This window comes from Vicugna pacos, chromosome 11 (genome assembly GCF_048564905.1).
Source record: "Vicugna pacos chromosome 11, VicPac4, whole genome shotgun sequence".
Classification (NCBI taxonomy): domain Eukaryota; kingdom Metazoa; phylum Chordata; class Mammalia; order Artiodactyla; family Camelidae; genus Vicugna; species Vicugna pacos.
Window position 1 is genome coordinate 33,764,001 of NC_132997.1, and position 16,570 is coordinate 33,780,570.

The 16,570-nt window shown below is 37.1% G+C and overlaps 1 protein-coding gene and 1 non-coding gene across 2 annotated transcripts in view; one reads left to right on the forward strand and one right to left on the reverse strand.

Annotated features, from left to right (window-relative positions):
* Positions 1–1,815: 1,815 nt before the first annotated feature.
* LOC116277873 (small nucleolar RNA SNORA18) lies at positions 1,816–1,946 on the reverse strand. Its single transcript, XR_004187312.1, has one exon. It is a non-coding gene; the product is annotated as a small nucleolar RNA SNORA18 (small nucleolar RNA).
* A 1,452-nt stretch (positions 1,947–3,398) lies between these two features.
* LOC140699269 (anthrax toxin receptor-like) overlaps positions 3,399–16,570 on the forward strand; it is a 60,089-nt gene continuing 46,917 nt past the window's right edge. The window contains exon 1 of the mRNA XM_072971071.1: positions 3,399–3,515. The gene's annotated coding sequence lies outside the window, so the exon portion shown is untranslated. The remainder of the gene's footprint in view (positions 3,516–16,570) is intronic.

The window sequence follows — 16,570 nt, forward strand, 5'->3', positions numbered from 1 at the left end:
TTAAGAATAAATATAAGAGAAGGGACAATTTTTTCTTACAAAACAATTTCAATTAATAATTGTAGAAAGAATGTTGAAGAATGCAAAATCACCACTGGCAAACACCATGGAAATAATTGTTGTAAACAAGATCCACCAATGGATACTAAGTAAAATCAGTGGGCAAACATAGACACTATATACATAATCTCAAAGTGTCTCCACACAAGAAGAGTATCACTTACAAGAGGAAAATAGTAACCTTATCATGGGGAAAACCAAAAGAAACCACCTTAACCAAGTGGCCAAAATTAATACCACCAGTAAAAGCCACAGAGACATCAATGATGCACTGAGAAAGAAATGTTTCTTCCATGGTATTCCTGGAAAAAAAATGCATAATCCTAATCTAATTATGAGAAAATACTAGACAAATATGTGAGAAACATTCTTAAATATAACTGACCAGCTCTTACCAAAGTGTCGAGGTCATGAAAAACAAGACCGGAGAAGTGTCACAAATTGGGAGGTGACACAAGCAAATACAGCGTGGGATCCTGAACTGAATCCAAATCAGAAAAAAGGAATTAGCAGGGGAACTGGTGGAATGTGAATAAAGTTAGCTGTTTAATGTATCATATCAATGTTAATTTCCTGGTTTCTATGGCTCTGTAAGTTTTTGACATTAGGGGAGGTTGGAAGGATATACATGAAGCCACAGTATCTTTTCAACTTTCCTGTAAGTTTAAAATAATTTAATCACTAATCATTGCAGAAAAGCCAATTAAAACCACAATGAGGTACTACTTCACACCCATTAGGATGGCTATCATCAAAAAAACAGAAAGTGTTGATGAGGATGTGGAGAAATAAGAACACTTGTGTGTTGATGGTGGGAATGTAATATAGTGCAGCCACTGTGGAAAACAGTGTGCAGTGTTTCCTCAAAAAATTAAAAGAATTACCATATGATCCAGAAATCCACTTCTGGGTATATACTCAAAAGAACTGAAAGCAGGGACTCAATTTGCCCACTACTGTTTTTAGCGGCTATTATTTACAATAGCCAAAAGGTGGAAGCAACCCACGTATCCATCAATGGATAAACAAAACGTGGACCATACATACAAATGAAATACTCAGTCTTAAAAAGTGAGAAAATTCTTTTCTTTCTACAAAAAAGTGTAAAGGTTTTTTTTTTTAATTGTGTAACATAGGCAAAATTACTTAAGTCAATAAATTGTTTAAGAATTTCACATGTTCTAGGGGGAGGGTATAGCTCAGTGGTAGAGTGTGCGCCTAGCATGCATGAGATCCAGGGTTCAATCCCCAGTACCGCTATTAAATATCAATCAATAATTACCTCCTCCCACCAAAAAATTAAATAAATAAAATTTAAAAAAAAGAATTTCATATGTTCTGATTCTTTCCACTGCCCATCACCTTAGTTCCTCAATGTTTGAATTGTAATCTTCAAGATAGTCCTTTCAATAAGAATTTTTGCTCAATCAACCGTTGTCATGTCAGTAAGTCCATAATTCTTTTAGCTGAGTTTCTTTATCTCCAGTGGAACATGGACACACTTCAAAAACTCCTCACATGTAATCTTTGGGATCCAATTTCATCAAGCAATTTACTTTAGGATTATTACATATTTGAGGTCAAAGAAGATGGATCTGCCTGGTTCTGAATTTTAGACACCCTCTAAACATGCATTAAGTTCAAATCATATTACTCCTAAGCGTATCACACCCTAAAACAGTATTGATGGTTGGGATATGCCAATATCTAAGATAAAAAATTTGACTGTTAAGTTTTTCACAGTTTATTTAGCATCTCTGTCTTGTAGTTCTTTCCCACAGATCTAACATGCAGTTCTGTGAGTAAAGGAAAGCACACAGTTATTCTATGAGACATTTCCAATGACATAGGTCTACAGAAAAAGCCCCATCCAGATACACCTCAACAAGGGAGGAAATTCTCAGACATACTACAATAGGGAAGAATCTTGAGGGCATTATGCCAAGTGAAATTAGCCAGACACACAAAGACAAATACTTTATCCTTCCACTTATGTGAGTTATCTACAATAAGCAAATTTATGGAAACTAAGTAGAATGGTGGTTGTTAGGTTTTGGAAGGAAGAGAAAATGAGGAGTTTTTAAATGAGCATAGAGTTTCAGTTTTGCAAGATGAAAAGAATTCTGGAGATTGGCTGTACAACAATGTGAATTAGTTAACATTTCTAAACTGTACACTTGAAAATGGTAGATGGCAAATTTTACGTTATGTGTATTTTATGATTAAAAATAAGTTATAGAGATGGATAGTGGTGATGTATACGTAAATGCTGCTGAACTGTAAACTTAAACCTGGGGAAAATGGTAAGTATTACATGTATCTTACCACCATGAAGTAGTTTCAAAATCAAAAAAAATAAAATAAAATAACTCAGACTATAAAATTTTAAAGGAAAATATAAAGCACAAGAGCCCTCAAGATGTGTATAAACCGAGAAGTGTTTAAAATTGGGTTGTGCATATGCAAGAGACACACACAAATAAAGAGATTACTAAAAAGAATGTTTTTCAAACTCTTAAGTTTTTAGTTATACTACAGAACAGATTACTGATAAGTCCATTTAATAAGCTGATTGCTTTTCAATTGCTTATTATCTGCATACTCCATAATTTTCTACCCCTGGTTTCAGAAATGTTCAGAGATAATTAAGATTGCTTTTACTTTGCTTCAGACTTCAGACTTCAGTATGCATTAAGAATTGTGCTCCTGCACTAATGAACTCAACTACAAACAGAAATAGATTCACAGATATAGTCAACAAACTTATGGTTACCAGGGGAAAGAGGGTGGGAAGGGATAAATTGGGAGTTCAAGATTTACAAATATTAACTACTATATATAAAATAGATAAAAGACAAATTTCTTCTGTATAGTACAGGGAACTATATTCAGTATCTTGTAGTAACCTACAATGAAAAAGAATATGAAAACGAATATATACGTATATGTATGACTGAAACATTATGCCGTACACCAGAAATTGACACAGTGTAACTGACTATACTTCAATAATAAAAAAAATTTTTTAATAGAATTAAATAAATAAATAAATTTTTGGAAGTGAGACTGCTCCGCGTCTTCCTGGAGAGAAAGGTGGGGTTCTGCAGAGGAACAAGCCCTCAGTCATGCCGGGAGCCGGAAGCGGGGCGGGGGCGTGGGCTCCTCAGGCTGCTGTTTCTGGGTGCTTGGGAGCAAGCCGGAGTGGGGGCGGGAAGGGGGGCAGGGCACGTCAAGGGGGGAAGGGCTTCAGGAAGCTCCGCGTGCGCCAGCCGCGCACCTGACCCCGCCCCCCCAGAAGCCCTGCCACGGGTTTCCATGGTGACTGTAAACAAGCCTCAACTGCCTCAGCTACAACTGCCAAGTCCCCCGCGTTCCACCCTCCTTTAGGTGCTCAGAGGGACGACAGAGGTGCCAGATGTGAATAAGAGCGGGAGTGTGCAGACTCGAAGCCCGAGGTGAGGGGTGGGACGGGCAGCGTGTCCCGAGTCCCGCACCCGCTAACCAACTGGGGACTGCGGCCCCTGGGGGTGAGGACTGAGGAGCTGAGACTGGGGATAGGGAGAAGAGAGGTCTGAGGTCAAGGGCCGCACACACGGAGACCGACCGGGGACCGAGGGGCTGAGATTTGAGTAGGGGGTGGGGAGGTCAGGGAAGTGCGGTCTCGGGTGAAGTGCCACACACCTGGGGTCCAACACGGGACTGGATTCACTGAGGGGTAGGGTTTGCGGGGCTTGAGATTTAGGGTCGGGGGAGGTGGGGTCTAAGGTCACGGGCCGCACACCCGGAGACCGCGGAATTGAGATTTGGACTTCGGGGAGGTGAGCCTGAGGTGAAGGGCCTTGCAATCCAAGACTGGACCCGGAGCTGAGATTTGGGGTTTGGGGAGGCAGGGCCCGAAACGAGGAAGGGAAGGAGAGCCTCACGCGGACTTCAGGGGGAGCAGAACCCGAGCGCCCCTGCCAGGCGTAGGGTGAGGGCAACGAGCGGCGGTCGGAGAAGTGGCTCATTTAAAAATGAAAGCAGTACTTTCACGTGGCTGGAGGCGTCCGACAGTTGCACAAGACTGGTTTGAACTGACTCCTCCTCCCTCCCACGTTCCCGCCGAACCTCCGCTTTCCGTCTTTGCGGCCTCTTTTCCCCTCTCCGTGCTGCGTGTGTTCCCTGAGCCTGTCTGCGTTTGACTCCCGCTCTCAGAGGTATCGTGTCGGCATTTTGGTCATGGTCCTTAAGAAAATACAATTAAAGAAAAAATAATAAATTTCTAGACAAGTTTCACTTTGCTAAATCTTTATTTCATAATGTGACTAGTCTGTCTACTCACATCAATGTGGGATCTTCTTTTATTTTCTTTCACTTAACTACCAGTGGATATTTAGCTATTTACCATTTTATTTTTCTTTTTGAGATTCTATGATTATGAAGACATAAGCATTAAAGTAATTTTAGTAAGAAAAATATGGCATTATCAGATTGAGCATAGTTGTCTCAAATTTCTACACAAGAGAAGAATGACTATTGAATTTATTTTCTTTTAAAAAGCCATTATTATACTGTAAAGCACAGCGAAATATCTACAAGATCTTGTGGTAGCTCACAGCGAAAAAAAATGTGACAATGAATATATGTGTGTTCATGTATAATTGAAAAATTGTGCTCTACACTGGAATTTGACACAACATTGTAAAATAACTATAACAACAAAAAATGTTTAAAAAAGCCATTATTATATGGATTTTCATGAAAATGCCAGTATGTAGCATACGATATTAATAAGAATCACATATATTTATGTACATAATAAAATATAATTGTCTTCATTCCAGGTATTTCTTATAAATTTGCACTGAGGTGTATTCTTCAATTTATAGCTATCTAAATGATATTTCCTGTCACTTCCTTGAGCTCATATTCATATAATTCTATTGGTAATAGACATCTGTTTACTAATGTACAAAGTTTATTTGAATATAAAATATCTGTGTATATTTTGTATTTTACATAAGGTACCATTAGCTATTGAATTACAATATCTCTTCTGTTACCTGACTGATGTCAAGTTAAATTGTGTGTGTGTGTGTGTGTGTGTTTAGCAGTTGATTCTGTCATTCTAAATATTCACCATTGTACTGTATCAGCTATGATTTGGCTCACCGTATCAAATCAATTGATGTTTTACAGTTCAATTCATAGACTGTAGAAAGCTCAGTGAACTATAATATAAAATAAATCTCATAAGTGTATCCTGTGAATTTAGATTTCATGGCAGGTATATGGAGAGGAAGTTTACTTAGAAGCAAAACAGGCATTGCAGCCCTTGTTTTTAAGTGTGACACTAAGATTTCCTCCATGTTAACTTCAATAGGACATTCTCAGGCTCTCACACTGCTGAACATATGTATTAAATACTAAATAAAATTGTAATTTGTTCCACTGCTTTTCTAGATACAATAATGTGACTTGTTGAAAAGTTTGTAGAGATCAGTAGGAGCTTATGGCATGGAATATAAAATCACAAGTATAACTAGCTAAACAAAATTATTAACCAGAGTACACACATTTATTTAAGAAGCAGACATTAAGGAGTTAACTTGTTTTATTATAAAAAAAAATGACAGATGTGAAAATCGTCATGGTGAAGAAGAGAATGTTGTATTCAGTTATTTTATTCTTTTCCAAAGGGGAAAGAAAACATGGTGAAAGGTTAACAAATACTGTAAGACTGCAATTTCTGGATGAACAGGCTTAGGGGCAACATTTAGGCACTATCCATTATTGTGTAAAATTAGACATTCTTCCAAGATATTATATTCTAGTGATCTCAGTAAGTTTTCCTATTATGTCCCTAAGCCTATATCAGCATTTTATTGTTTTATTTGAAAACATTAATATATCAGCCTTCCAGAAATCAACTTCCAAAAGTTTTCTGTAAATTAATATTGAATTCATATGAATAACTACACTCATAAATAAACAATTTGAAAATATCATACAATATATTAAAATATTAAAGTATTACTTTATTTGTTGGATAGAGGAAAATTTAATGAACAGATATAAAATGTATATGTAGAGATATAGATACATGCAAAATGTATCACATAAGGTCTGTCGATTATACCAAACATTCCTATATTCAAACTCTTTTAACCCTCTTAGAAACCTTTTAAGATGTAATTCTTGTAGGCTGAATAGCATCCCCTCCAAAGATAGCCAGCTACATCCTATTCCTAGAAGCTGCCATTATATTACACTACATGGCAAAAGTGACTTTGCAGATGTAATTAAGTTGAGAATCTTGTGATGAGAAGATTATCCAGGTGGCACAAGTGTAATCACAAGGTTATTTATGAGGGGGAGGGTAAGAGTCAGAGTCAGACAAAGAGATGGGGTAACAGGAGCAGAGACAGAGGAAGAAGGAAAGGGGAAGGAGAGAGAGTGGGAGAGGAAGAGAAAGAAGAAAGAAGAAAGAGAGAGACAGAGATTTGAAAATGCTTTCCTGGAAGAAGAAGCCATACACTAAGGAATGTAGGAGGCCTCTAGTAGTTGGAAAGGCAAGGAAATGAATTCTCCCCTACAGTTTCTAGAAGGAACCCTGCTGACACTTTGATGTTGACCTCTGTCCTCCACCTTGTAAGATAATAAATTTGTGTCTTTATCTACTACATTTGTGATAATTGGTTATAGCACCAATGGGAAATTAACAGTTACTATCTACTTAAAGTTATTTTGACAAAAGTTTAAAAAGCAATGTAACTTGCCCAATGAATCACAATTAATAAATGGTAAATATAGCATAAGAACCTGTTTCTGACCTTCCGTGAAGCTAAGCCCTTTCCACGGACTCATAATTTTTAAGTGTAATATTTGTTTTGTAAGAACTGGGTCTTAGAACATACTAAAATGAATAAGTTCAATAGGAAAGACTATGCTTCATTAATCGTAACTTATTTTTATATGACTATGAAACTGTGACTTGAACATTCACTCCATATTGTACACAGTACTAGGTGCTTAGGATATAACAGAGACTACATAGATGGAGTGCTTAACCTAGTGAAGACCATATGCCTGTCTTGAGTAGTTTATTTTTTCCCTTCAGGCAATATGTCATAGAAGGAAAAGTTTTAATTGCAACAAGAACTAATAAACACAACTACCTTAAAGACAAACTTTTTTTCAGGAGGCTTAGTTTTCCCAAAAAAGAAGGTAATGATAAAAGTATAAGCATGATAAAATGGTTCATCTTTTTAGGTTTACTTATATATCCTTGAGCTGGGAAACCAAAAATAGTTGTTTTTCCTTTTACACAAATATGAAACTAGAGTATTTCTTTTCATTATCAATGTAGGAAATGACTTTCTTTGGAAAAATACAATTCATTGGGATTATACTTCCAACTTATCTAGAAGGAGGGCAATTTATTTAACAAATTATATGTAAGTCTACACATCACTTAGTTGTTAAAATTTATTTTTATCTAGTTATCAAGTAAATGGGAAAATTAAGATTATGAATTTCATTTCCATGGTTTGATACATGTTGCAATTCTCAAAATGTTTATCCATGGATGGAAAATGCTGCAGACATATGTTAAAGGAACTGATTAATTCACAGAAGGAAAAAAGAGGGAAGGAAACATTTCTTTCATTAAAAAGCTTTTTAAAATATTCATGATGATGGATTTGTGTGGCAACAATGAAAAGAGTTTAAACAGATTTTACACAAAACACCATTTATACAACTGCTGCCACTATGCATCAGAGTGACTCACTCAAACATTGCTCTTTCCATCTCTCACCTTTTTAAAATATTTCCCTTAGTAAAGGTTAAGTATACCTAAGAGATTCAGATCAGAGCATGAGAAAATAAACCAATGGCATCAATGGGAAATTAGCTAAATATGTCATAAAATTTTTTAGAGTTGACTTACTGATTCTGTAGGATGTTTTCAAGGTAATTCTCACATCAGGTCAGATCTCATAAACATGTATTTACCTTTGAGTAAAATACATGCAGAGAATTATAAAATACTTTCTAAACATATACAGATTTTTGATATCATTTAATATTATTCATTCAGAAAATGTTCACAGCAAGTATAATGTCAATTTGCCTACTTAAAATCTTTTTTCTAAAATTGAGGCTTAAAATGCAATTTTTATTTTGAAAATATTTTGCTATCATGTCCAGCACCACCCGTGGAGAATGAAGAGATCCTAGGGATTGAACACATCACTTTGAACATATATTTCAATTCTACAAATTATAGGAAGTATAGTCATTAGCAGTAATGAGTGATTAATCCTGTAAAAGTCAGCAAGGTCTCAAACCAGATCACCCCTTAAAACATATATATTTTATTTTCTAAGAGAAATAGTCTGTGGAAGTGAATACTAGTCTGTTCTTAATTCTTCTGTAGTAGGTAACATCTTATACTTGGGAGCAAGAAATACGCCTATAGGTGAAATTCAGGACATGGTAATATTTCTATTGCATTCTACGTATTCTAAATAATAAGAAATTTTATATTAACGTATCCAAATCTTTGTCTTACTATTTTTAATTAATAAACTTTATTTTTGAGCAGTTTTACTCACAGCAAAATTATGTGAAAAGTAGAGTTCCCATGTATCTCCTGTCCACACACACACATCCTCTCTGGCTATCAACATCCTGAGTACAGTGATCCATTTGTTACAGTGCATGAACGAACATTGATACATCTTTGTCACCTAAAGTCCACAGTTGCATTAGCGTTCACTTTCAGTGTTGTATATTCTGATTTGTTTTTTCTTTTTAACATTTTTTTCTTTTTTAACATTTTTATTGATTTATAATCATTTTACAATGTTGTGTCAAATTCCAGTGTAGAACAATTTTTCAGTTATACATGAACATATATATATTCATTGTCATGTTTTTTTCTCTGTGAGCTACCATAAGATCTTGTATATATTTCTCTGTGCTATACAGTATAATCTTGTTTATCTATTCTACATTTTGAAATTCCAGTCTGTCCCTTACCATCCCCCACCCCGTTGGCATCCACAAGATTGTATTCTATGTCTATGAGTCTGTTTCTCTTTTGTATTTATGCTTTTTTGATGTTGTTGTTTTGTTTTGTTTTAGATTCCACATATGAGCGATCTCATATGGTATTTTTCTCTCTCTTTCTGGCTTACTTAGAATGACATTCTCCAGGAACATCCGTGTTGCTGCAAATGGTGCTATGTTCTCGGTTTTTACGGCTGAATTGTATTCTGTTGTATAAATATACCACTTCTTCTTCATCCAGTCATCTGTTGATGGACATTTAGGCTGTTTCCATGTCTTAGCTATTGTAAATAGTGCTGCTATGAACATTGGGGTGCAGGTGTGATTTTGAAGTAGGAGTCCTTCTGGGTATATGCCCAGGAGCAGGATTCCTGGGTCATATGCTAAGTCTATTCCTAGTCTTTTGAGGAATCTCCATACTGTTTCCCACAGTGGCTGCACCAAACTGCATTCCCACCAGCAGTGTAGGAGGGTTCCCTTTTCTCTACAGCCTCTCCAGCATTTGTCATTTGTGGATTTTTGAATGATGTTGAAAAACTTAAAAGCTTCCTACTAAAATCTGGGACAAGACAAAGATGCCCACTATCACCACTCCTATTCAACATAGTCTTGAAGTCCTAGCCACAGCAATCAGGCAAGAGAGAGAAATAAAACGGATCCAAATTGGAAAAGAAGAGGTAAAACTGTCACTATATGCTGATGACATGTTACTATATAAAGAAAATCCTAAAAGCTCCACACAAAAACTACTAAAGTTGATTGAAAAATTCAGCAAGGTAGCAGGTTACAAGAATAACATTCAAAAATCAGTTGCATTTCTTTACACTAATGATGAATCAACAGAAAAAGAAAGGAAAGAAACAATCCCCTTTAAAATAACACCCAAAGTAATAAATTACCTAGGAATAAATCTAACAAAGGAGGTGAAAGAATTATACACAGAAAACTATAAACCACTGATGAAGGAAATTAAAGAAGATTTTAAAAAATGGAAAGATATTCCATGCTCTTGAATTGGAAGAATCAATATTGTTAAAATGGTCACACTGCCCAAGGCAATCTACAAATTTAATTCAATCCCTATCAAATTACCCAGGACATATTTCACAGAACTAGAACAAATCATAATAAAATTTACATGGAACCACAAAAGACCTAGAATTGCTAAAGCATTACTGAAGAAAAAGAAAGAGTCTAGAGGAATAACTCTCCCAGACTTCAGGCAATACTATAGAGCTACAGTCAGCAAGACAGCATGGTATTGGTACAAAAACAGACATATAAACCAATGGAACAGAATAGAGAGCCCAGAAATGAACCCACAAACTTTTGGTTAACTAATCTTCAACAAAGGAGGCAAGAATATACAATGAAATAAAGACAGTCTCTCCAGCAAATGGTGTTGGGAAAACTGGACAGCAGCATGTAAGTCAATGAAATTAGAACACTCCCTCACACCATACACAAAAATAGACTCAAAATGGATCAAAGACTTAAACATAGTATGCAATAAACCTCCTAGAAGAAAACATAGGCAAAGCATTATCTCACATACATCTCAAAAATGTTCTCCTAGGGCAGTCTACCCAAGCAATAGAAATAAAAGCAATAATAAACAAATGGGACCTAATGAAACTTACAAGCTTCTGCACAGCAAAGGAAACCATAAGTAAAAGAAAAAGACAACCTACTGAATGGGAGAAAATTTTCTCAAATGAAACCGACAAAGGCTTGATTTCCAGAATATATAAGCATCTCATACAACTTAATAAGAAAAAACAAAACAACCCAATCCAAAAATGGGCAAAAGACCTAAACTAGCAATTCTCCAAGGAAGAAATACAAATGCTCAATAGGCATATATTCTGATTTCTGACAAATGTATAATGACTTGTATTCACCATTTATAGAATAGTTTTGCCACCCTAAAAATTCTCTGTGCTCTGCCTATTCAACCCTCCCCCCGCAACTAGCCACTGGCAACCATTGACCTTTTTAGTGTCCCCACCCATAGTTTTACCTTTTCCATAATGTCATGTGAATCACACAGTATATGTATAACCTTTCCAGATTGGATTCTTTCACTTGGTAATATGCATTCAGACTATTGCACTATCTGGTTGTATCACAATTTTTTATTATCTACTGAAGGACATCTTGACTGCATTAAGTTTTAAAAATTATTAATAAAACTGATATAAATATCTGGGTGCAAATTTTTGTGCGAACATGTTTTCAGGTCCTTTGGATAAACATGAAAGGAGCATGATTGTTTGACTGTATGGTAAAAATATGTTAAGTTTTGTAAGAAGCTTCCAAGCTATCTTCCTAAATGTATCTACCAGCAGAAAATGAAAACTCCTGTTACTCCACTACTCCACATTTGGTGTTACCAACATTTGGACTGTGGCCCTTCTAATAGGTATACAGTGATAGCTTGAATTTGAAATTCTCTAATGATATGTGATATTTTCATAGTGTCCTACATATAACTCCTGTTCCTTTCCCCTAGTTTTTCTCCCTCTCTTTTTACTTAAAATATTTTCTAATATCTACTTTAGTTTACTAATCCTCTCCTCTGCCATCTAATATGTTGTTAAATTCATATTTTAAATTCTTAATCTTAGTTATTGCAGTTTTCAGTTCTAACATTTCTATCTGATTTTTTAAAGGAGCTCTGATTGCTTTAAAGTTTTTAATTTTTAAGAAATTTTCTTTACAGCTTTATTTAAATATAATTGATATACAGCACTGTATAAGTGTTAGTTGCACTGTATAAGTGTTAGTTACACAGCATAATAATTTGACTTATGTATGTCATGAAATGACTACCACAGTAAGTTTAGTGCACATCCATTGTCTTATACAAAGAAAAAGAAAAAAACTTTTCCTCGTGATGAAAACTCTTAGAATTTACTCTCAATAACTGTCATATATAACATACAGCAATGTTAATTATATTTATCATAACATACATTACATTCCTAGTATCTTATAACTGTAAGTTTGTACCTTTTATACCTTGATCCAGTCTCCCCCCTGCCCCCGCCTCTAGTAACCACAAATCTGATCTACTTTTCTATGAGTTTGTTTTTGAAGTATAAATAACCTACAACACTATGTTGTTTTCTGGTGCACAACACAGTGATTCAGTATTTCTGTACATTACAAGATGATTGCAAAATAAGTATAGTCATGTTTGTATGATGATCTGAAAAATTATTATCTGAAAGATTGAAAAAATTATAGAGATAATTTGAGGTTTTTCCAGGGAAGATTTACTTTTGCTTCTGGAAGACAGTTAGGGACAATTACTGGGAATTTAGAAGATCAGGCTGCAGTAGTGCAAAAGCCTCTGGTATACCCAAGTAATGACAGGACAAAACTAGACTATAGTGTTTTATTCTCTAACGTCTTTCTAGTTCGTGTTATCTGTCACCTTCTCACCTTCTCTAATACCTCCTCAGTGGTGAAATTGCTGGTATTGGACTGATAAGAGAATAGCACCGTGTCACCCGTGAACAGGATCGATGGGCAATATTTCATACCTGGAAGCTCTTGTCTGTAAAATCTTGAACTATAATATTTGGGATATAGGTATTTCTAAAAAAAGAAGATGGGATCTAAAATTTAATAAACAATGGCTTCAATTCACCACCCCAGTTACTGAGATTGTAGGGCACATGGAAAAAACAATAGTGTGGTTTTTATTGATGTGTAGTGTGTCAAATTTTACTATCTCTGCCATGTGTATGTGATGTTTCAAAGGTTTGTAAGTTTACAGGCAGAATATATGAAAACCAAACATATATTTAGTTATTTTCAAATAGTTATCTTGTTTATTTTTCCCAGAGTTTATAACTGTTATGAGCATAGGATTAGTATGAATATAAGTGTCTCTGTCTTTAATGGAACTATTTTACCAGTAGTCGTAAATGATTTCACAAAATATCTAAACCTAGGAAACCAACTACTGAAAGCATATTATGGCTTCCTTTGGTTGTTATTGTGAAGTCAGCCATGAATCTTTTTTTTTTTTTTTTGGTAAATATTTTTTAAGAGACTCTCTATGGTTTTTGTGTTCTTCATCTTCACTGTTATAGATCTAGCTACAGATTTATTTATGTATCTTGATTTCTTTGAGCTTTTCATAACTGCCATTATTAGGCAATTATTATTGCTTTAATTATTTTCTCTCACAATTCTCCATGATATTTCTCTGGAAAGTTAATAAAATAGAAGTTACATCTTTTAATTCTGATTGTTATATGTCTTAATCTTTCATATTTTCTATTTCTTTGTTTCTCTGAATTGCATTCTGGTCCATTGCTTCATATCTAACATATCTAGCTAGCTCTTCAGCTTGGTCTAATGTGTGGTTTAATGCATTGGTTGAATTTTTATTTTCAGTTACTAAATTTTTAAGTTTTAAAAGTTCTAACTTTTTGGTCACTGTCGGAGAGAGAGGAAAGATGGCAGAGTAGAAGGACACTTGTAGCTCACCCTCTCCCACAAATACACTAAAACTCACATCTATGGACCTACTCAGCCAACCAGAGCACCTGCCAAACTCCGACAGAACATCGCCTTCTTCAAAAGACAAAGACGTCAAAAATCTGGTAAGAGAAAGGGAAAAAAGAAAGAAGAAAAAGCAAAACAGCGTGGGACCAATCCTGTAGGGAGGGAGCAGCAAAGTAGGACTGGTGCTTATTTGCTTGGTCTCCCCTCTCCATTGGAGAGGCCAGCGGGACAGAGGGGGAGCCTCCCAGGTTCAGATCTGCCCCAAGCTCCCCTTGACCAACAGAACTCAGTTAAATGGGAACAAAGGGTCCCCGTGACACCCAGCCCGAGATTTGAGCCAGCAACTGGGGGCCAGGACAGGCCTCCCCAGCCGGGTGGATGACAGGGGCAGCTGCGCTGAGGAAGCCCCGGGGGACTGCAGGGAGCTGCGCGCTGTGGCTGGGAGGGGATATGGAGCAGAACAACCTCAGTCTCCCATAAACTGTGAAAAAAGCAAAGCAACACTGCTAGTATGCCCTGGGGGGAGGGGCGCTGTAGCCTCTGTATCCTCAGATCTGTGCCGCCATTACTGGCGTTTCTCGCCAGAAGAGAGGCAGTGAGCAGCAGCAGCTGCCATCTCCTCCTGTATGCAGTGGCAGGGCAGGGGCAGGGCCAAGCCCTGAATCCACACCTGGGGGCTCCACAACCTCCTAGGCAGGACTGAGACTTGTTTGCAGTCTGATGCAGATAGGATCTTTCTGCCCTGGCACCTCAGAGAACTCGTGCCACCAAGACAAACAAGGAGCTGAGATTTGGCATGGAGCAGGGGCGGGGCAATTCCACGGTCTTCCCAGAGCCCGCCTTCGGAGCACCGACCCGAGGCAGAGCAGGCAGCTGCACAGAGCAGCGGAGCCACTGGAGCTGGTAGAGAGCGGGTGGTCACCTGCCCTCCTGGCAGGAATGCAGAACCTGACCACGGTGCTAGGAGGGGGCGCAATCTGCCCACCTGCTTTGCCTGAGCACAGCATCTGACTGTGGCATCTGAAGGGGGAGTGGCCTGCCCGCCCTCTGGGTAAGAGCTCAGCACCTGACACAGTGTTGGGAGGGGTCACGATCTGCTTACTGACAGCCACTAGAAGCAGCACAGATGAGGGCGCCAACAGAGGGCCTCTGGAAACAGCAAGCTGAGTTTGCGAAACAGGGTGAAGACACAAAGACCTCTCAATAAAATCATTAAGAGTACACTGTCTCCAGGAGAACTAGATAACTGATACTCCTTAAGCCACAGTGCCAGAGAGATATGAGCAATATGAAGAAGCAGAGGAATCACTCCCAATTAAAAGATCAAGAGAAATCCCCTGAAAGCACCATCAAGGAAATAGACATTGATGGCCTACTAGATCAAGATTTCAAAAAAGGAGTGATCAAAGTACTGAACGAACTAAAAGAAATAGTGTTTAGAGATATAAAATATGTGAAAATTGAAATAGAAGCTATAAAGAAGAACCAAGTAGAATTAGTGAGCTCATTTGCTGAGATGAGAGCTGACCTAAAGGCTGTACAAAGCAGGCTAGATAATGCAGAGGAATGAATAAGTGACCTAGAAGACAGGACAATAGAAAGCACCCAATCAGAACAGCTGAGAGAAAAACAGCTAAAAAACAATGAAAACAATATAAGGGACCTATGTAATAATATAAAGGATGCCAATCTATGCATAATAGGGGTTCCAGAAGGGGAAGAAAGAACAAAGGGGATTGAAAAGGTATTGGAAGAAATCATGACTGAAAACTTCCCAAACCTAAAGGAATCAGATATCCAAGTACAGGAGGCTCAGAGGGTCCCAAACAGAAAGAACCCAAACAGACCCACACCAAGACATATCATAATCAAGATGGCCAGATTCAAGGATAAAGAAATGATCCTAAAGGCAGCAAGAGAAAACCAAAGAGTGAGTTACAAGGGAACCCCCATAAGGCTCTCAGCTGATTTCTCTACACAAACACTACAGGCCAGAAGGGAGAGGCAAGATATATTCGAAGTCCTGAATGAAAAAAAGATGCAGCCTAGGATACTCTATCCAGCAAGGCTATCCTTTAGAATAGAAGGAGAGATAAAGAACTTCACAGACAAGCAAAAACTAAAAGGGTTTAGCAACACTAAACCCATGCTCAAAGAAATATTGACAGGTCTAATCTAAATAGAAAAGAAGCAGGATGCTACAAAAATGAGAAACTCATAACTGGAGAGGAGATAACTGCCATGAATTACAAAAAGAATAAATACAAAATTCTAAAAGAAGACATCTAAATCATTAAGAGTGGGAGACGGAAGCAAGGAAAGCCACTGTGGAAAACAGTATGGAGATTCCTCAAAAGAGTAAGAATAGACTTACCATATGACCCAGGAATACCACTCCTGGGGATATATCCAGAAGGAACCCTACTTCAAAATGACACCTACACCCCAATGTTCATAGCAGCACTATTTACAATAGCCAAGACATGGAAACAGCCTAAATGTCCATCAACAGATGACTAGATGATGAAGAAGTGGTATATTTATTCAACAGAGTACTATTCAGCCACAAAAACCAACAACATAACACCATTTGCAGCAACATGGATGTTCCTGGAGAATGTCATTCGAAGTGAAGTGAGCCAGAGGGAGAGAGAAAAATACCATGTGAGATAGCTCATATGAGGAATCTAAGAAACAAAACAAAACAAAACAAAACAAAATAAAACATAAATACAAAACAGAAACAGACTCATAGACATAGAGTACAAGCTTGTGGTTGCTGGGGGGCAGGGGGTGGGACAGACTGGGATTTTAAAATGCAGAGTAGATAAACAAGATTATACTGTATAGCACAGGGGAATATATGCAGGATTTTGTGGTAACTCACAGTGAAAAACAAAAGGGACAATGAATATATATGTATGTTCATGTATAG